At 30.9% G+C, this 21,121-nt stretch overlaps 1 protein-coding gene and 1 non-coding gene across 5 annotated transcripts in view; both read right to left on the bottom strand.

The window, feature by feature from the left end:
• LOC145279686 (FERM, ARHGEF and pleckstrin domain-containing protein 2-like) overlaps positions 1 to 21,121 on the bottom strand; it is a 324,554-nt gene that overhangs the window by 196,768 nt on the left and 106,665 nt on the right. The gene's annotated exons all lie outside the window — the stretch shown is intronic.
• Positions 6,149 to 6,221, bottom strand: Trnah-aug (transfer RNA histidin (anticodon AUG)). Its single transcript has one exon. It is a non-coding gene; the product is annotated as a tRNA-His (tRNA).

Here is a 21,121-nt window from a genome sequence, read left to right as displayed (position 1 = left end):
TTTACCCATCTCAGTTAATTTTATCAGGGAGGTTATCTATGAATATTAGGAATAATAAAGGTCCAAGGATCGATCCCTGGTGTACACCCACATTTATATCTTTGTTTGGATGTACGACTATCGAGGATAACTTGGATTCTTCTCTTATTTAAGAAGGATTTAATTATGTTAAGTATTCGTCTAGTAATACCATAGGATCTGATTTTCATAAGTACCCTTTCAAAAGTCTTAGATATATCTAGGGCTACTGCCCTCCCCTCCTCTGCCTTATCCAGTGCATGGTAGATACGTTCAGAGATTTAAAGTTAGAATATCCGCAGTAGAATGGGCTTGCCTAAATTCATATTGATGATCAAAAAGAAGTTTAGTAACTGTAAGGTGGTGGACTACAGCTTGATTAATTATGGACTCAAATATTTTGGTGAAAGGAGGGAGGAGGCTAATGAAGTGATAATTTAATGGGTCAGTTCTTTCGCCAGAGTTCTTATAAACTGGTACCACAGAAGCAGTTTTCCAGTTTCATTATAATACTAGCATTTCAGCCTAGCGTTGCTCGGGTGTTTGGAGATGTATGTTGAGCAAAAAAAGAAAAAAAAAAAGCGGTCAATTTTTTTTTAACTTTGACCCCTATTATAACCCCTTAATATTTATTGTTTTGGGCTCAAATAAAGTTATTAAGTTAGATCTATGTCCAAGGAATCTATATCTAAAATTTCAAGTGTTTAGACTCAAAATTGTCGGAGGAGTTTGGTAGAGTTCTCAAAGGTCAAATCATTGAACTTTGACCCCTTAACAGCCAAATTTCTGGCCGAAAACCGATCACAAAGATTTTCCCAAATCTCAGTACTCTGTATATCAAATTCTGAGTCTGTAGACTTAAAATTGACAGAGTTATTGCGTAGGGAAATACAGACACAGACACATTCACTTTTATAGATATATAGATAATTTCCCCATCTGCAACTAATCAAATTATTTTTTTGTAAAATAGAAGTAAAATCTTGGTATAACTAATAATAATTGTGAAAAAGAAATAAATAAACTTACATTTCATGTCCTCAAAAGAATACAACAATATTGCAACCAAAAATTATAACTTAAAAATAAATGAAGAAGGATGTGAGAAAAAGTTTTTTTTTTTTTTTTTTTCTGGATTAGAAATTCATTTCAATCTTTCATTTAATGCTAATTGCATCAAAATATAATGAATAATTAAAACCTGTTACTTATCGTAAAAGCAAAACATTTAATTTAAAAAAATTTTTTTTACCTTTAATGCTGAATGGTGAAAACAAAAAAGGACATGTGATGTGATGGATATAAGCGCTAAATGATAATGTTTTTAGTGAAAGAGGTTGAAGGTTAAATCCTCAATGCAGACAATGCTAAGATTGCAATTACAAATTAAGATTCTAACCATTCATGGCTGACAGAATGAGAGCATGTGGATTAAATAAATGGTTCCGTTCAAAATTCCATGCATATTCCCAAGTTCAACAGAATGATTTCAGAGTTTGACAAGATACATCTCAAGGTGAGAGGTTACATTAACCGAAATATTGTGCAAATAATATTGAAGATGAGAACAGTAGTCCAAATAATTCAAATAATATGAATTAAGTCTGATAAATCAAAGAAAATTGCATTTTTTTAATAACTTTCAAACTCTTGAGTTAATCCAACCTAAATTTTAGGCATGTATTAAGGTTTTATCACAACTTACAAACCAATTTTTATGAATTTTGAATATGACGTTTTTTAAATATTAAGATTTATTGAAAAAAATCTAAATACAAAAGAAAAGCCTTTGAGACTTTGTTTTACTGAAAAATATTGTTGAAAATTGAAGAAAGATTAATGAGAATGCAATTATATTGAGTCAGTTTTCTTGTATTTATTAAGTTAAATGAAATCTTGAAAACAAAAGACAAATAAGTACACACAAAATAAAGTTTGGATCCTGCTTGCGCAATATTTATTTGCATATTTGGTATGAGCATGTGGAATGCTTGAATGGTGACATTAAGATTACCTGAGATTTGAAAGTTCCTGATAGGTGAGGTGATATCAAATTGAATTGCTTTGGAAAGAACTGACGCAGAGAAATTACATAGTATGAAAGCACTTTGCAGTTGATCCGCATGGTAATTTCTTGAAGGTGAGAATTACATCCATCATACTTGAAGCTAGCCTGGTATCTGGACAGGGGCCACCAATGTGGACGATATGCTTAATCTGCACATTAATATAACACACAAGATCAATGATGAAAATAAACTTTTCTATACTGAATGGGAGAATGACTGGTCATTTCTGAACTAAATTAGCTAATCTCAGTCACATATCCAAGCATTTCAATTACTAATTACAAAAAAAAGAAAAAAAAAAGCTCTAAATAGATTTAAATAGGTCAAAAATTTTCCTTTCTTAGTGACATGTACCATTCAAGGGCAGCACCAATCAAACATAGTTGCAAATGTCTTACCCACCTGTAATTAAATTTTCATGAAGCGAGTTTCTCCCTCTCAATTCTCATCTTCAATTTATACTTGAAAACGATAATAAGTATGAAAGAAATAAGATCCCTAGTAAACACAGGGACAATAGGATTCTAGGACAAACAATTGTCCATTAAGCATCATGTGGATTAAGTAGTGTTTATCAACTTACACAATGAGTTCAAGATAATGTAGTAAAAAGTGGCATGGTTAATGATTTTTTCCCTTTCAACATAGTTGAATGTAATAGGCATATCAACTAAGCAAAGTTTGTTGCCAACACAAAGATCATTTCAAACAATCATCACTTATTGTTAGTGATGTATTTCAACCTAGGTGCTGAAGCTCCCCTTTTGTCAAACCGAGCTAATTTTGTCATTTTGAACAGTTCCAGTATATATGCTCTTTTATTCCATTCCAAGTGATTATGGAAGCATTCTGTCAAAGGATTTCAATCTTATTTTAGTTCTCAATGACAAAGGTTCTCCTGACAGTCTTTGAAGGCAAAGTGTTCCTTTTATTTTAAAAATTTACAGAGCATAGTTAACATTTTGAATATTACCATAGAGAATACAGCATTTTGACTTGTTGGGATTTATGTACCCCATTGAGCACAAGTGGCTTTTTATGTAGATCAAGTCATGACTTTTCATCAGATAATCTTAGCACGAGACTAGAGGTTCTGTAAGAGATACTAATTACAATGGAGATATTAAGCCATTTTGTGAGTTTGTGGACGAATTCCATCATGTTGATAAATTTAAAAATGAAAAGCCTCAGAATATAGTGTGGACTTAGACTGGCAGTTACAGTTCTGGTTTAATAGAATTTCTGTTTTTTATTCACTAGTTCTTAATTAAAAGAGTTGAGTCAGGATTTTTAAATTAAGGGCTTTTATAATAAATATTTTATAATATAAAGTTGTCCACATATGTGCATAAACTTAGTACTAAACCTAATGGCTAGTTGCTAAAAATTCAGCATATTATTATTCGAAATGCAGGTATTTCAGAATCAACTATTACTAACCCTGAAGAGGAAGCTAACAGGGGCCATAGTTGAAAATAAATTGTGGAGTTGCCTTCAGATTCTTAATAGTTTTCTGCTGATTATAGTTGACTCAACCTGGAATGAAAAGCAGTGAAAATAGTACAGAGTGTCTAAAAAGTCGCTGAAGGGTTTTGAACTTAAATAGATTCTTGATTTTTGATGATATCTTTCTGTAATTTTAACATAATCTGACTAAGACATACGGAAATTAAAACTTTAAACAATCTTTATGAAAAATAATGTTTTTAAATTTAAACAATTTTTATTTATGAAAAATAATGTTTTTAAATTTAAACAATTTTTATTTATGAAAAATAATGTTTTTAAATTTAAACAATTTTTATTTATGAAAAATAATGTTTTTTGAATGTTGCCTATTTTCAGCTTCGCATATTTGTGCTCTTTCCAAAATATTATTCATTATGACAGATTGCAGAATCTCTAGATTTCGATTTAACTTCCTTATTTCATCCCTGATGTTTTCCTTCAATTCTGGCAAGGTTTGGGGTTTGTTAACAGACTCTTTCTTTAAGATATCCCTACAAAAAAAGTCGGGGTTAGTCAAGTGTGAAGAACGTGATGGCCATTTGATGAATTGCCTTTAGATTTTTAGAGCCCCAAAATCTGTAATTTTGTTTGTTAACGAATCCATTCAAATGAAAATGGACTTCATTTGATATAATCAACTTTTATAGAAAATTGGGGTCATTTCGAACAAGTTCTTGCATTTGAACTGCATATTGAACCCTTGTTTGAAAATCTTCAGGCTTCAAGTGTTGAACAAGCTGCACTTTATAAGGAAAGAGTTTTAAACTGTGCAGAATATTGTGTAGTGAGCTTCAACATATCCCAAGTTGTGTAGCATGTCGTAGAAGTGATATTTCAGGATATTGCTTACCTTTTTCATGGCCGCCCTGTCTTAAGTCTGATATTAAAAGCCATTGCTGCTATTCAAAGCATACACTAGGTCAATTTTTTTTTGTTTTAACTTATTTTAACATGCTTTCCTTATAAATAAATGTAGTTTAATCCTGTTGAGTTAAAAAACTTATTTAAATATAAATATACGCTATATAACTATAATTATATTTATAACCTTATTTACTGCTTTTTGTAGTGTTCCTGTGGATTCTGACGATTTTTTTTTTTCAGGTCTTACTTAAAAAATATTTTCTTTTCAAAGAGGAGAGGAGGTTGGTTGATTGGTTGGTTTTAGTAGTGCTTTTAGCAGGGCCTCCTTAATCTTAATTGGTGCTTGCAGAAGTGCTCTGGAGGCTTCCTGAGTTATTTTTTTCACTCATCGCTTAAAAAATGTATTCTTAAGACAATAAAAGACAATATAATCTCAAAATCACCTTATTTTGACCATTTTTCATCTTATCCTTTAAGGACCAACGAGTAGACTAATATTTTTTAAAAATTGTTTTAATACTTTTTATGTATTATCTTACAAAGGACGGAATAAGGATCATACAACAGGAGAGTATATTTTATGAGTAACATTGATGGTGTCAGCCTCATATTGTAATCACTATTCATGCTAATAATGCTTATAGATGAATTTCAATGTGTAATAACATAGGAGAAAAAGGTATCTATGGACAGAACTATTTCTCTCATGTTTCTAGAAAATAAATTACATGTGAAACATACTTAAGGTACAATACACACAGGTAGACATGTGTTCTCCTTTATAATATATAAAGATCGAGATATGAGAGAGATACAAACGAACAGAGGTGTTATAAAATCTAAGATGCTTTTGATTTACATTTTTTTATATTTTAAAATAAAAAGGAAAAAGAATATTCTTTGCTTTCATTAAAAACAAAAACAATCTGAGACGGGATCAAAACATCACACTCAAGGTCGTCAGTCTGAATCTCTCTCAACTGAACAACTGTAATTTGTTAAACTATCTTTTTAATAAAATATTGGAAAAGAGTGCATGTATTTCTTAAAACTGCTTGTAGAGTGTCAGATATCATCTGATCATGTTCCTAGGAAAATTCTACATACATATAAACCTTTATATTTTAGGAACTCTAGTCTGTTTTTCTAGAAACAGACAGTCACAAACGTTTTCTGTTATAATAGAATTTATTAAAGAAAATATTATTCATATAAAACTCCTCAGAGAAAACATAAGGCATTTTATATCTAAATAGCAACTCTACCTGGCATCACTCAGGTTCCTAATCTAAAGTCTTCCACCTTCCTTTATAATTAATCAAAAAAAAAAAAAAAAAAAATATTGATCAGTATTAAATATTAAAATCGATTGAAACAACAGACAAATATTTGCCATCAATTACTGACAAAGCAAATTTAATTATATACTTTTCCTTTTGTTAATAAAGCTATTATTAACAACTAGTGGCTGCACCGTGTTGGCACACACGACACCGAGTCAAACACAAAATCGAGTACACTCAACATGAAGTACACTCAACCTCGTCTTACCATCAACACTTACCCAGTGAATTTTGAATATGGAATTCCCATATGCACAAAACAAAATCACTAAAAAAACAAAAATACCCTAACTAAGGGTAAGGATAATGAGTAAACGTTGAATAAAATGATGGTTAAAATTATTACGAACTTGCCAGGATTCGAACCTGGAATCTTCTGATCCATAGTCAGACGCGTTATCCATTGCACCATAAGTCCTGTCTGTATGCCGAAAGATGTTACCGCAACTGTATACAGACAGTGCTAATTTCCATTGACATGGGCAGGTAACTTTTTCAATAATTGCATGAAATGGCCCAAAACCCTTATTTCGGGCTTTTTGCATGACTCGGCATTGTTCGTTATGAACCATATATAGATAAGGACAATCTAGGGACTCACACCTTTCAGGGGGAAAAATAATTTTTCAATTCGGTGCATCTGTCCGTAAGTTTTATTGGTATATATACACACACATAAATAAACATTGAGAATTTTATTAATAGTATAGATAAAGAGGTAAAGTATTTTATATATGATATGCATAACAGATTAAAGATTATGTCTTTAATGTAAACTGATATTAAGTACAAAATAAAAGCAAAATTCAAGGATAATTTTATAACGTATGACACAGGATATTCTTATTTTATCATCATTTATGAGATATTCATGATTTTTATGAAGCTTTAATCCATTGTGGAATTCAGGTAATTTTCTCCCTACTTCCCCATGATGAATAATGAGTGTAAAAATGGTCATCATTTATGTACCCATTAATAGTAAATGAGTTTAAATAAAACCTTCATAAATTGAATAAAATCACAATAAGAATCTCTACTTTTATTATGGCAGGTCAATCGTACTTAGAATTATTTTTTAATGTTGAAACACCATTCAACTATTGTGAATAATTGAACAGAATTTACTAGTTTAACAGCAGATGCATGTAGTCATAGTTTCATGCCTTCCACTGTACTATTAGTACATACATTGAATGCAATGGACCGAACAGGATTTGAATTCTACCGATTTCATAAGCTTTTGTGAGCATCCATTAGACCATGTGCCTACTCTTCTCACGTTAAAAGGTCATGCATATTTTAGAAAATGTTGCTGGTAAAGTTCAGCAGTTTGAGTAGATATTAGTCAATAAAAACCTATCATTTTTATTTGCTGTGTCATTGAACACCTGAATAACATCAGTGTGAATGTAATCAACAAAGCAAATTAACCAGTTAATTACGGGGGAGAGGGGGTGGGAAGTATTCCCGTGCAAATGGTTCAATAATGAAACATTCCTTTGATGTTGATATATAAAATAAGATTTTCAAAGGTCAAGAGAAAAATCAAATATCAAAGTAATAATTAGGTCTACAAAAAATGCGCATCACTAGTAAAGAGAAAATATATTTAATTAAATCAAGATTTAGTTGTTGAAATTTTTCTTACTAATAAATTTCTAGTAAGATGCAATTTTTCTCTCATATATATAAGAAAAATCGACCATATTTAGATGTTTAAACGATTAAAATAATAAAATAAAACGGGAAAGAAAAAAAAAATGGGAAAATTTATATATAATTGAATAAAATAAATGTCGATTAAAAGAGAATCCCGAGGTGTAATTATTAAAACCTAATAACGGGCAAAAATGGCAGACAAAAAATAAAGGCACATAGTTTTGAAAGTTTATCATAATTTTTTTGTAGAGTTCAACTATTTTTTTAAATTCTATTTGAAGCCTATAGTTAATTTCCAAAAGGAAAAAAATATTTGTACACATAAAAAAAAAAGTTATAATGAAAAATGTTTTCACAGTGACATTCGGTAGCTGAGAAATTTTCATTGTGAAAATGCTTTGAAAGATAAATACTAGTTTTCTGGGTCTATTTCATAGGTAATTAGTAAAGTCTTAAGGTACTGAATTAAATAATAATAATAATAATAATAATAATAAAAACTACCTTGTTTTACAAAAAATAGCTTAATCAGCCCCCAAAAGTCAGAGGTTCTGGCTTCGCAGGATCACAACAAACGAAAAATCATCCAAGTGTGGATTCTATAGAAGACCAAAATGTCAGAAAGTCAAAAGACTGTCTGAAAATGACGTCAGGTAGTTATAGGGAGATAGGGAATGCTGATTTTCTTTTTTGTTTTTTCCCCAGCCATGTATCCATACATTCCTAATGTGAACGTTTGTACAGTTTTTACCATTTTTTTATGTAATTATTTTTCTATGTTCCTGCTTTTAAATTAAAAAAAAAAAAATTATTTTTCAAGATTATATAAAAATTATGTTATGCCGAAAATTTCACATTTCATTCAAACGAAGAAAATATTAGAATCTTACTTATAAAAAATGATGTTAAAAAAAAAAAAAAAAATGATGACCTCCCAGATATCCTGGACACGAGAGCAATGAGGGGAGCAAACTGCAACACTAACCATATTATGATCCAGACACAAGCGATATTCAAACTGAGATGCAAAATAAAGATAAAGAACCACCCCCTAAGAAGCTGGATGTCAACGGCTTGAAATATCAAAATGTAAGAGAAGAGCTGGTGAATGCTCTCAATAACAGACTTGCTGAACAAAGCGGAGATATAAACTCAGATTGGCTGTCCTTCAAAGAAACTGTTTATGAAACATCCAAAGAGTGCCTCGGACTGGTCGGGAAACGCCATGAGGACTGGTTCGATGAGAACTGTGAAGAAATCAAGGAACTCATAGACCAGAGAAACGCTGCAAGAAGTTCAGTGTTGTTCAGGAACACTAGATCCATCAAAGCAAAGTACGCTAAGGCAAACAGCAAGCTCCAGAGCAGATGTAGGGAACTTAAGAACAGTTGGTGGATGGCTAAGGCTGCTGAACTACAGATTCTGGCTGACACCAATGACATGAAGGGTTTCTATGGGAGTATGAAAGCAATCTGGGGCCCACATGTGAGCCATTCCGATCAACTACTTGCAAGCGACAATTCCACTCTCCTCAATAACAAATGCGAGCTTCTAAAATGATGGACTGAGCATTTCAAAACGAGATGCCAGACATTGACGAACAAGCAATAATCAACCTGGAGCAGTTCCCGACACAGCACTGGATGGACAGATGCCCTGACTCAGATGAAATCTGCAAAGCAGTGCTGATGTTACAGGATGGCAAATCAGTTGGGTCTGACGGCATATACCCTGAGATCATCAAGCGAGGAGGACAAAAACTACTTAGCACTCTCTGCACAATCATACAGAGTGCCTGGACCACTGCAACTGTCCCTCAAGATTGAAAAGACGCACAGCTAGTGATCATATTCAAAAAGGGAGATCGCAGGCTGTGCGGTAACTACAGGGGTATATCACTGCTCTCAGTCTCTGGGAAAGTATTTGCTTGTGTTCTCCTGAATAGGCTTACAGCGACGCTGAAACCGTGATGTAAAACATGTAATCTAAAAAAAAAAAAAAATAGAAATATTTTTTGCAATTATAATTTTTTTGTGTGAAAATATTAAATAAACAATGCTTAATTCAATGATAATATCGATAGTTTGAGAAATTAATTTTTCTTTGAGTTATTTCGAATTCATTAATAAGGACTTTAGGGGCTTTTTTCATAATGTTCCTGTAAAAATTAATTTTTCTTTTTTTATTGTTACAATTTACGATGCTTTATTTTCATAAAAATAGCAAAAATGAATTAAATCATTTTTTTTTTTTTTACTACTGAAAACCATAACTTTAGTAAAGGTGTTTTTGTTAAAACAAAATAAATACATTTTCATTAAGATTCAAATAAAAATAACGGTTCATTATATTCCGTGATCATTATTTGATAATTACTGAAAATTTCATTAAAATTGGTTAATTTCCAGAATTTTGGTGAATTTTTAAGTAAAGGGAGTAGTCAAAATTTTTATACATTTTGAGTATCAGCTGTTCATTTTGCACGTACCTATTAAAACCGGAAACGCTTTTCATCAGATCACTTTTTCAAGGATATGTCTGAAAATGTTTGTAGAAATTATAGAGAGAGCGAGAGAGTGATAGGAAAAAAATAAACAAAGAAAAATAAAATTCACAAACGGAAACAATGTGTCTACCCAAATAATTCTAACTGTCAATAGGTAGAATCGGCTATTGGTCAACACTTAGTGGATAAAAAGGGACTGTGGTTCTGCATTCTTTCCAGAGTGTTTTTCTGCATAGAGGACGCACCAAGTTCCAGCTGGCCGTCCTCGAGGCGCTACCTATCAGTTCTAGCCCCCCCCCCCTACTTTGTGCAAGCAGAGAAACCTTCGGTTAGTTAAAAATGTTTAGGTAGACACATTGGGATAGCTTGGGTGGCTTCCATTTGTGAATTTTTTTTTTCCTCCCCTCTATTCCTCTCTTGCCGCTGCCTATAATTTCTACAAACATTTTCGGACATAACCTCCTTGAAAAAGTAGTTTGACGAAAAGCGCTTTCGGTTTTAATAATTACACCTTGTGATTCTCTTCATCGATTTGTTCATTTTATTCAATCTCTATAAATATAAAAGCGAAAATGTGTGTATGTATGTTCGCTTTTTGTGTATATCCAAGAAAGGCTTTTTTCCGAGAAGCAATCGGTCGACTCACTTTTTATATCACGCCTAAATGATAATATCTACAAGTTAACAACTGGGGCCGCCTGTCTATTAAATTTGCCCGACTTTGAAAAGATAAATATTCAAGATTTTTCTATCGCCACATGTGCATTAAGCTTTTTCGTATAAAAAAAGAAGCGAACAGACTTGCGGTAAATAAAACACTGTCCTGCACTCAAAGTTGACGTCATTAAGTCAGCAAAAACGGGCCCCTGCCATTAAACGGCGAACGTTTTTTTTTCACACTTTATTATTTTCCAACTGTGCGTCAAGGCTACGTTTTTTTTTAAAAAACAAACACCCGGCCAACGATTTTTGTTTTCATTTACCCCAAAACACACACACCTCCAAACACCCAGGCAACGCCGGGAACCCCCCGCTAGTTATATATAAATCCCTGAAACAGTGTTTCATGGTAAACAACTGATGATCCTTTAAATTAACATTAGGACTATTGTGAATTCGAGAGACCAAGTTGATGCATTGATTGCAAGTGATTAAATGGCTTACTAAATAGTTTTCCAACAAATGATAAAAAAAATATAAAAATTAAATAAGTTTTTTATATAGTTTTAAAAGGTTAAAAAACTTCCAAGATATATAATTTCCCCACTTTTTTCCCCTCCTTATTTTATTCATACTTTAATCGATTAAACCTCTAAATATGGTCAGTTTTTTCTTTATCATATTAAAATTTTGCCACTCTAATATATATATATATATATATATATATATATATATATATATACATACATACATACATATATATATACACACATCACATATTTTGAAATCACATCATTTTGAAGATATGAACAATACCTGCATTCTTCTCTACAGAAAAATAATTCAACTCAAGGATTACCCTCTCTTTTTATAATTAAGATATTTCATTCCTCTTATTAGCTTAATAACATTTTTGTATGTGCATTCTTATTTCAAAATTTTTTTATAATTTCCAATTTAAATGACTGTTAAATGTATTTTTCTACAGTTTTTTTTTTTTTGATGTACAAAAACATGACATACAAACAAAACTTTACAGTAGGAATATCTTAATAATGTATGAATGAAAAAATGGAAACGATCCTACTTAAATGATAATATTAAGAACATTGTTGACAACAGATGTAATAGTTTTTGCAGAACTCCATTTTGTTTAAGCGGAACATAATTTTAAAATTATTAAAAAATTTTTTTACTTACATGAAACACATCAAATTAATTAAAATTTTATAATTGTTTATTAGGAGGAATCGTGCCATAGTATAAGTATTTTACCTTTCACCCCTATGACAACTATTAGGTTCAAAATTATTGGTCAGAATGCAACAAACTAGTTTAAAATGAATATAGAAACAGACATGACTGGATTGGGAAGATATTTACATGACAACTCTGCAGCTGACTGAATTTTTAACATGCAGACCAATGATACGAGTACAAACTGGAGACAGTGCTGAAAAAATGAAAAATAAAATCCTATGAGATATAGAAAGACACACTAACAAATTCCCTTAAGCAAGACCACCAGAAATGATAATAGATAACGAGAAGGGGGTAAAAATGTTTTCAATAGATTTTGCCATCCCAGCAATTCACAGGGTGATGCTGAAGAAAAAAAAGACAAGTAAATACATAGCACTTGCCAGAGAACTGAAAATATATTGAATACTAGTCTACCAGTGTCCCAGCATTGCCTGGGAATTCAGAGTAAGTGACGAAATTTCCATGACCAAGCCTAAGCTAGAATTAATGGTGAATAATTCTATATGATAGTGATGTTAATATCAATAATAACAAAAATTATAATGCTACTACTATTACTACTTATAGTAATAATATTATTGATAATATTAAAAATAAATAGCAATAAAAATGTTAATGATAATAGCAATACTGAGAAAATTATAAGACAAATAATGATACTACAGATAGTAACACTCAATGATACTAATAGAACTATAGCGATAATAGTAATACTAATAGCATTGAGAAAATAATACTAAAAGATGTTAAGAAATGAAGTAATGTTAATACTAATATTAATAACAGGAATAAGCATAATAGTACTAGTAATAGTAATATAGCCAATAGTAGAAATACTCAGAATAGTAATAATAAAACAAAAAAGAATACCAATAAGACTATTACTGCTAATAATAAATCGAAATAAAAACCAAAAATAAGGATGTAGAAAATCAAAATAGTGCTATTAGTAAGAATAGCAATTATACTAAAACCAACACCAACAATAATAATAAAGTTATAGTTTCAGTATCAACTGGCACTACACTAGCAGTGTCAGAAACCGATCTTATAAATGCATGAAAAAAAATTGAATAATTCGACCTCCTATCTTTACAAGCTTATAACTACTTGAAAAATGTAATTCAAACCCTAATTTTTTTTCAGTTAACGGAGCAAAGACCAAATTTTTTAAAAATAACAGGTTTAATAGCAAATTATGCAAATCGGTTTTCTTTAAAAAAAGATTTGAAGAAAATCAACAAAATTTTACTTACTTTGGTTATTAAAAATCGATATAAATTCGAAAAAATCACTTACCTATAAAAATACTATTGAATGTTTAGTCCATTCTTCATTGTTCAGAATTTATCCATATTTATATTTTAAATTCCATTTATTTTTTAAATAAAAGAATTTTTTAAACGACTGTTTGAAAAAAACGCGATTACGCAAGCATTTTTACATCTTTATCGAAAAACCGGAAGTAGCCGTTTGGCCTTGTTTAGAACTACGGATGGATAAAAGGCAGTAAAAACTACACTTTGCGTTAGCTGTCTAGCTTTGTGCCTGAAGAAATATGTGTTCCCATAGTTTAAAAATAGTCAAATTTTACTTATAAGTTTTTGCCTCAAAAAACACACAAGGAATTTTTTTTTCTTTTCTCAAAGAAATACATAGATTTTTGATTTATTATATTTTCATTCTTCTTTATCGAGTGAATTTTTTTTTTCTTAATATCTAAAAAAAGAAAACATTGAATGAAATAGAAAAAATTGTTGTTAGCGTCCATTACGTACTGGACAATGTAAGCAGAACATAGGCTTCCAATTAAGAAAAAAAAAAAATCAACATGGTTTTTAAAAGAAAAGGTTTTACACTTTGGACTTTACAGGTAAATTTAAAAAAACACTTCTTTTTTTGTTTTAATTTACAGTATATTACTTATTGATATTTTATCTTCAATTTGTGATATATAAAACTTTGGTACGTAAATTAATTATTAAAATTTTAATAGACATTTCAAAATGGGGGGGGGGTGAATTTTAAAAAAAAAACCCTTTGTCTATTATATTCGGTTTATTGGAAAGAGCATAAAGTTTCACACTGACCCTGAAAATATCGTAAAAATTTAACCAATAGAAAATTTTGATAGATTTTTTAAATTTTAAAATTGAAAAAAAAATTAACTCGTACAATTGATTTCATTACGTAAAAAAAAAAAAATGGCTGCATGAAGGTGTGCCGGCACTTTGTAAACACTGTTTTTTAAAAAAGTAAAAAATAATATTTCTACTATTTTTTAAAGAGAAATTATGAGTTTTTTTTTATATTTTATTCGCAGTTTCGTGTTAGGTGTCAAAAATTCCCGAAAAGTTCTGATACACCTAGCACTACACTAAATAGCAGAGCTGTTTACGTGTTTTTATTAAAAAGTCCCGTTAATATGCAGCAAAAGTACTTGTTAATGTTGTTAAAAGTCCTGTTCATAGCAATAATAACGATACTAAAATCACCACCACCAACAATAAAACCCAGACTGTATTCTGCAAAAGTACCTGCTAATGCTAGTTTTTTTCTTTTTATCAAATTCTTAAGTGAAAGTAAATACCTTTAAAATAAATAAAATTGTAAATTTTTCTTTTAGTATAAATTTAAAAAAAAAACACATAAAACGTGCTACGATATATTTTTATGTAATTGTTAGGTGAAAGTACAGAATAGTTTTAAGGAGCTCTGTTCATAGCAATAATAACAATGCTAAAATGATTTTAGTATAGATATTAAAAAAAAGATGAACTGTGCTACTTCTAGTTTAAAAGTTAAGTTTAATTTAGTGTGTATGTAAAACAAAAAAAAGAGAATATGTTACAAAAAAAATGGGGGGGGGCATTTTGTGATCGTAACACAATATGAGCACGTCAGGATGAATTCAATGTTTATGGTAGCTTTTTATCAAATTGATAGGTTAAAGTAAATACTTTTAAAATAAATAAAACTATAAATATTATTTTCATTTAGTATAAATAAAAATAAAGGTATAAATCATACTATATCTTTAATTGTTAGGTGAAAATACAGAATAATTTTTAAAAATCCCTGTCATTTTTTCCGCATAAGTACCTTAAAAATAAATAAAACATATTTCAGTAGTAGTAGTAGTAGTAGTAGTAGTAGTAGTAGAAGCAGTAGTAGTAGTACTAACAATAGTAGTAGGTAATGCCAAGAATACAGAATCCTAATTTAATGTTGTATGTAATGAAGCAAATTTGCAGAGAAAAAACGTAAGTTTATGTTTAGGGCCTCATACGTATAAATGGCAGAAAGTGTATGAATAAAAATAGCAGTGTGTAAATATGTTGCATGAATAATTGTGTATCTGCATTTTCGATGAGTAATTTAAATCATTTATGTAAATTATGGTTTATATTGGAAAAAAAAAATGATTAAATTACAGTAGAAAAAGTTATAATACGATATGTAAAGAGAATCTTTTTATTTGGTTAAACGTATTTAAAATCACCACTGTGAATGTTTTTTCCATATTTGAAAATACAAACTCCTATTTTGAAGAGCGACTGGTTTTAATGTTAATGTCTAACTGCTGATTGCCAGCTATTCCGACATTCTGTTAAACTAAGTATGAAAGGGGGGTGTTTGTTAATTCAAGTTTTTAGTCTAAAATGTATGAAATGACTGCATTTAAGAAGGAGAATAATTTTTCAGTGGCATGTGGCTATGTATGGCTATGAATAAAAAATACCTGATGATTTCAGGTTCCATGGGAGGGCTTAATTTAAAGACAGTGAAATATTACTACCTATGTGGGATTACACATTTAAGAGAGTGAGTCGTAGAGGATAAACTAATATTTATTAAACAGTGATGAAATGTGCATATTCTTGCATGAAAACATGCTGTAGTATTTAGTGAAAAAGGTGAATGTGAAAGATTTGCATTGGAATTGCCTCATTGTTTTCCTATAGTGTCAAAAATGATATCGGAAAAATTGACTTTTCATTAATATAGGGATGAAAAAAAAAGCCTCTAAATAACATACACTAAAAGTTGCAGTTTAACAAGTAACAATAAATATAACTGATGCTGTGCAACAACATGTTTCTTTTTAATAATATTCTGAGGCAGACACAATATCTCCATTATGAAAGTTCCCCATCTTAAAAAGCAAAGAATAAACAGAAAATACAGAGAAGATAAATGACTAGATATTCTAACTGATTACAGGCGTCAATCAGTTTGAGTGAAATTCAGGAGATCTATTTTTATTAATACTTTTATATGATTGTTAAACAGCAATACACTTGATATTCTGTGTTTTTTTTTTTTAAACCTATTTAAGTTTTTTTTTGTATGGAAGAATGAAATGAAAGAATAAAATAAAATCATACAACAGATTCATTAGGCAGTTAAGAGAAAGGATGTTAATAAAAAAAATTATATTTGAATTAACATTGGTATTGTTTGAGAAAAGATAATATATTGAAAGATTATAAAACAAAACTGCTGAGCAAAGAGAAACTTAACATTACATTTGTAGGTATTTCCCAGAAAGATCAATAAAATAAAACAAAGTAAAATTAATATGATGGTCAGTTTAATTTGTGCGTTTATTGATAAAAATGTTATTTCAAACTTAATCATGATCAAAAGAGCTTCTTGTAGAGCTGATTGGACACATCTACTAAAATAATATTAACATTACAAGTCGACTGTTTTTTGTTTGTTCTTTCTTCCAGGTAATTATTATTTGAATTTATTATTTTATCAACTCGATAAAAGAAGCTCAAAATCGTTTAAATTATGTAAATACCATCAGTGATTTTTTTTTTTTAACTTTTGAGTCACCACTTATCAAGGGCCGAAGATAAGGGTCAATGAGTGTAAGATGGTAATTTAGTAATCGTTAATGGTGTAAATTGGGTAGAATTTGATTATTTATGGGGACGGATCAACAAGAATGTGTTTACATTGGATTTGAAGGCTACCATGTTGTATTCAATTGGGAAGCAGTGCTTCACAGACGGGCAGTTCTGGGAAAGTTTTGTTCAGCCCTTCGATTTAGGCACAGTGAGAGGGGGGGATCGCATATAGTGGTTGTAACTAGTCAAATGTTTTTTGTGAAGTTTGGCAAGAGGAACCATAGATTGGAGTTCAGTCAAGCACTTGCAATGAAAATAACGATAGAGCAGAGGCTCACAATGTCTCTTCTGTGGGAAAGAGGTTGCAGGGAAGAAAAAAGGACATCACCTACTAGATTTCTAAGCTGGTTTGGAACTTTATCAAGGCTGGATAGGGCACGTCGAGTAGCTCCTGCCCAGATGTGACAACAATGCTCCATTTTAGGGCATATCTGGCTCTTATACAGATACAGGAATGCATCGGCATTAAGATACCTTCTGGAATGGTAGAGTGATCCAACCATTTTTCCAACAATTTTGGCAATATATTTGATGTACGTGTTCCATTTCAGATCGGGAGTGAAAGTATATCCCAGAAGCTTTCCCAAGACAAGAGCCATTCATTTCAATTGGGGCATGATGAGGATCAGAGCGATTATGATGAAAGGAGAGAAGCTTAGTTTTCAATGCATTAAAATTAATCAGCCACCATTTTCCCCATTGCACCACATTCTCAAGATCAGAAGAGAGAGAATCAGAAAGATCTTGGTTATTGCTGGCCTTTGAAGTGTTGCAACAGATTGTGGTGTCATCTGCATAAATGTCTATGAATGATTTAAGAATGTGATTTGATGAAATCAGGAAGAGAGTTGATCCCAAGATGGAACTTTGAGGGATGTCAGTGTTAATACTATGAGTTTCTGATTTCTGTCTATCAACGACTATTCTTATAAGCCTATCAGAGAGAAATGATCTGATAATTGAGAGGACATTTCCAGCTATTCCATCTTGTGAAGCAGACCTTTATACTATACTCTATCAAAAGCCTTTTATATGTCAAGAGCTATTGCTCTAGAAACGAAGCCCCTGTCAAGAGATTCATTATTCATATATGATATAACAGTACATCAGCTAGAGATCTCGCAGAATGGAAACCATATTGCATGTCATTGAGTAAGTTATTTTTTCTGAATTGGTTGACCACTTCTGTTTATCACAGATTCCAGCAACTTACTCATGATGCACAAGAGACTGATTAGTCTGTACTGAAATGGAGAGAATTGATTTCTAGAATTTTTAAATATGAGGCAGACTAATGAAGTTTTCCAGGCTGTTGGGAAGCATTTCTCCTTAAGGCAACGTTTAAACAACTTTTTAAGTATGGGAGCTAGTTCCAGTTGAAGCCTTTTTAACACTATGGCTGGAATATTGAAAATTTATCAATGTCGTTGGGTTATTAAATATTGAAGAGCTGTCTTACTTTGACCGTTATTTATGGGTGATATAAGCAACAGAGTTGTCTCCCTTTGTCTGTTAAGTGATGGTGTATGTAGTAAAATTAGGTGACCTGGAGTTGTCTCCCTTTGTTTTTTTCTAAAAACGTGTATGTGACATACTTTTTCTTTCTTGTAAACATGTAAAATAAACAGACATATCTGTCTGCATCTGTGTGTGTAAAAAATGAAAAAAATATTACATTAATTTTTTTTTCTTTTGTCGTCAATATAGCTTCCACTAGGAAGCCATTTAAAGAAGAAAAGTTAAGTTTTTATTTATTTACTTTACAGTTAACTTAAAGGTTAATTAACCCAACATGGAATGCTGTCGAAGCCCAGTTGCTTTGGAATCAAGGCTTTTGATAGGCTTGGCAACATCAAAGATATTTTTATGTCAAATAGTGTGTTTTTCAGTCACAGGAGGAAATATCGGAAGTAGGTGGACCTAATCACAAAGAATAGAATTTGCTGCAAGGTTCTTGACATAGAGTTTTGCTTTGTCGGATGCTGATGAAATTACTTCAGGTCCATTGATGATGGTAGGGATAGAGGACACGCTTCTGTTCAGAATCTCTTGCATTTTTTATTACTTTTTTTTTTTTACAGTGTTTGCTGAGAGTCCTAAAGGTGGCTTGGGTTTCACAGCATTTATTTTGTTGGAAGCAATGGAAATAGTGATTTCTGTGAGCAATGGCAGCGGCATATTCTGGGGTGAACCACAGCAAGCTGTTTGGGTTTTTGCTGGAATTTCTTGAAGAGTATGAAGTGGTCTACATCAACAATTAACCATTCAGTCAGATCAGATACTGTAGAGGACACGTTTTTTTCTGAACATGGAGTGCAGAGGTATAAAATCTTCGAAAGTTATCCCAATCAGCCATAGATTATCGATATATAGTATGATGGAGAGGTATATCTAAGGACTTAGTTCTCTCGATTAAGATAAAACCAAAATGTAATGAGTGATCAGAAGATCCCAATGGAGACAGAATGGATGATGAGCACAGGATTCAAAAGTTATAAGAATTTAAACAGCCGAACCTTTTCTTTAATAATCATTTATATAAAGCTGGCTAAAATATGGATCTAATAATTTCAAGAAATTCAGTAATTCATCCAACATTTATTTTTTATGTTATTCTTACAAAACTTGGTATTATTATGGAAAATTATGTGTTCCTTATGATTATGCAATTAAATTTATGGCTTTCTTTACCTTAAGCCATGATGTTAAGATGTTAAAATGAATTTCCATCATCATTTGAAAACTACAAAATTTTTTATTATTTCTTGTGTGATACAATAACAAAACTATTTCCAACAACAAAAAAAGTAGGTATTGCCGCAACCATCAACATAGAAGGAAAAGAAAAGTTCATTAAATTTGATGTTAATGCCACTGGAATGCCGATAGAATACCGTTACATGTTACATGGTATTCTATCGGTTTTTTTTATCTTCAAATAAGAATGCATTGGTTGTTATGGTTAATCTGAATCAGAGTAGATATTATCATTGAACTATGGAGCACTGAAATCATGTTGCATATTACTTAGCAGTACTATGCTGTGCAAATGTATATGGTTTCCTGTTAGGTATGATTGACAAGTTTTAATTCTAGTCAATTATGGCCCACAATACAAGTAGACATCAGACTGGTTGGTTTAATCATGTGACAAAAAGGATTTGAAGTGAGAGATCAGTTGCTGAATACACTTGACATGTTAAGTCCAGATAGAAGCACTCATATTCCTGTGAGTATAATCCAGTCAGAATAAACTTATAGCTATTGAAAATGAATAGCCATAGTTAATATTACTGAAATATATTTCAAGTGAAAATGGTCATATACCAGCCCACCAAAGAGGAAAATATCTGGAAACCTTTTCACTCCTGGACTACTATAAAGAAAAGTAAATCATCTTCATAGGCCCCATCAAGAGCTACCCCATTGAAGCCATGTCAAATAGTCACTCCAGTTTAGTTAAAACAAGAATCATGTGCTCAATATGCTATTTTTAATTTGTTGGCATTTCAATTTATAAACTGTTTTCTTTAAGATATAATGTAATCAAGAAGTTGGTATTATTTTTTTTTTACAAATCTTCTATAGAGAATAGCAGCTTTAACATATTTTATATCAGTAAAAATAAATTAAAAAAACTGTTGAATTGCGATTAGCGAAGGTTTCCTTAGATTCGATAAAAAATAAAAACTTTTAACTTTTGATACTGAAAAATACTATTTTTTCTGCAATCAAAAAGCAAACTTCTCAAAGCTAAGTATGTTTGTGCATGCTGTGTGTGCATATGCACATGGGAGGTGGTTGAGATTTCTATCAATAGAAAATGCAGCAAATCATATATAAAAGCATGTTACCTTGGTGGGAAAGGAGAAAAGAGCTAAGAAATTTTACCCATTAACTGCTGCTCCCATTTTGAGAAAATTCTGTTTTATATTTATATATATATATATATATATATATATATATATATATATATATTATAACAAATATTCAAGAATCTATTGCATGATCTCATTTATTTCAAGAAACAAATTTGAAGCAAGCCTTAATAAAAAGCAATGCAATTTTTTTTAATTCCACAACCTGAACATTGAATTTTTTATTTAATATTTTTTTTTACTTAATTGATATAATTTTTTGTTTTTATTCATTGATCACTTTTAGTCAATTTCTAAAAGCCGTCTATAACACATGCTAAAATGTAAAACGGACGTTAAAACTAGTGGTGAGACAATTAGTCGGAATCAGAATCATTAATCGTAAAAATCGTGTATTTTGGGGTGAATTGGAATCGCATCGTTAAAAAAT

This window comes from Euprymna scolopes, chromosome 7 (genome assembly GCF_053919585.1).
Source record: "Euprymna scolopes isolate OS-2025 chromosome 7, ASM5391958v1, whole genome shotgun sequence".
Taxonomy (NCBI): Eukaryota; Metazoa; Mollusca; class Cephalopoda; order Sepiida; family Sepiolidae; genus Euprymna; species Euprymna scolopes.
This window is presented reverse-complemented; position numbering and strand designations above follow the sequence as displayed.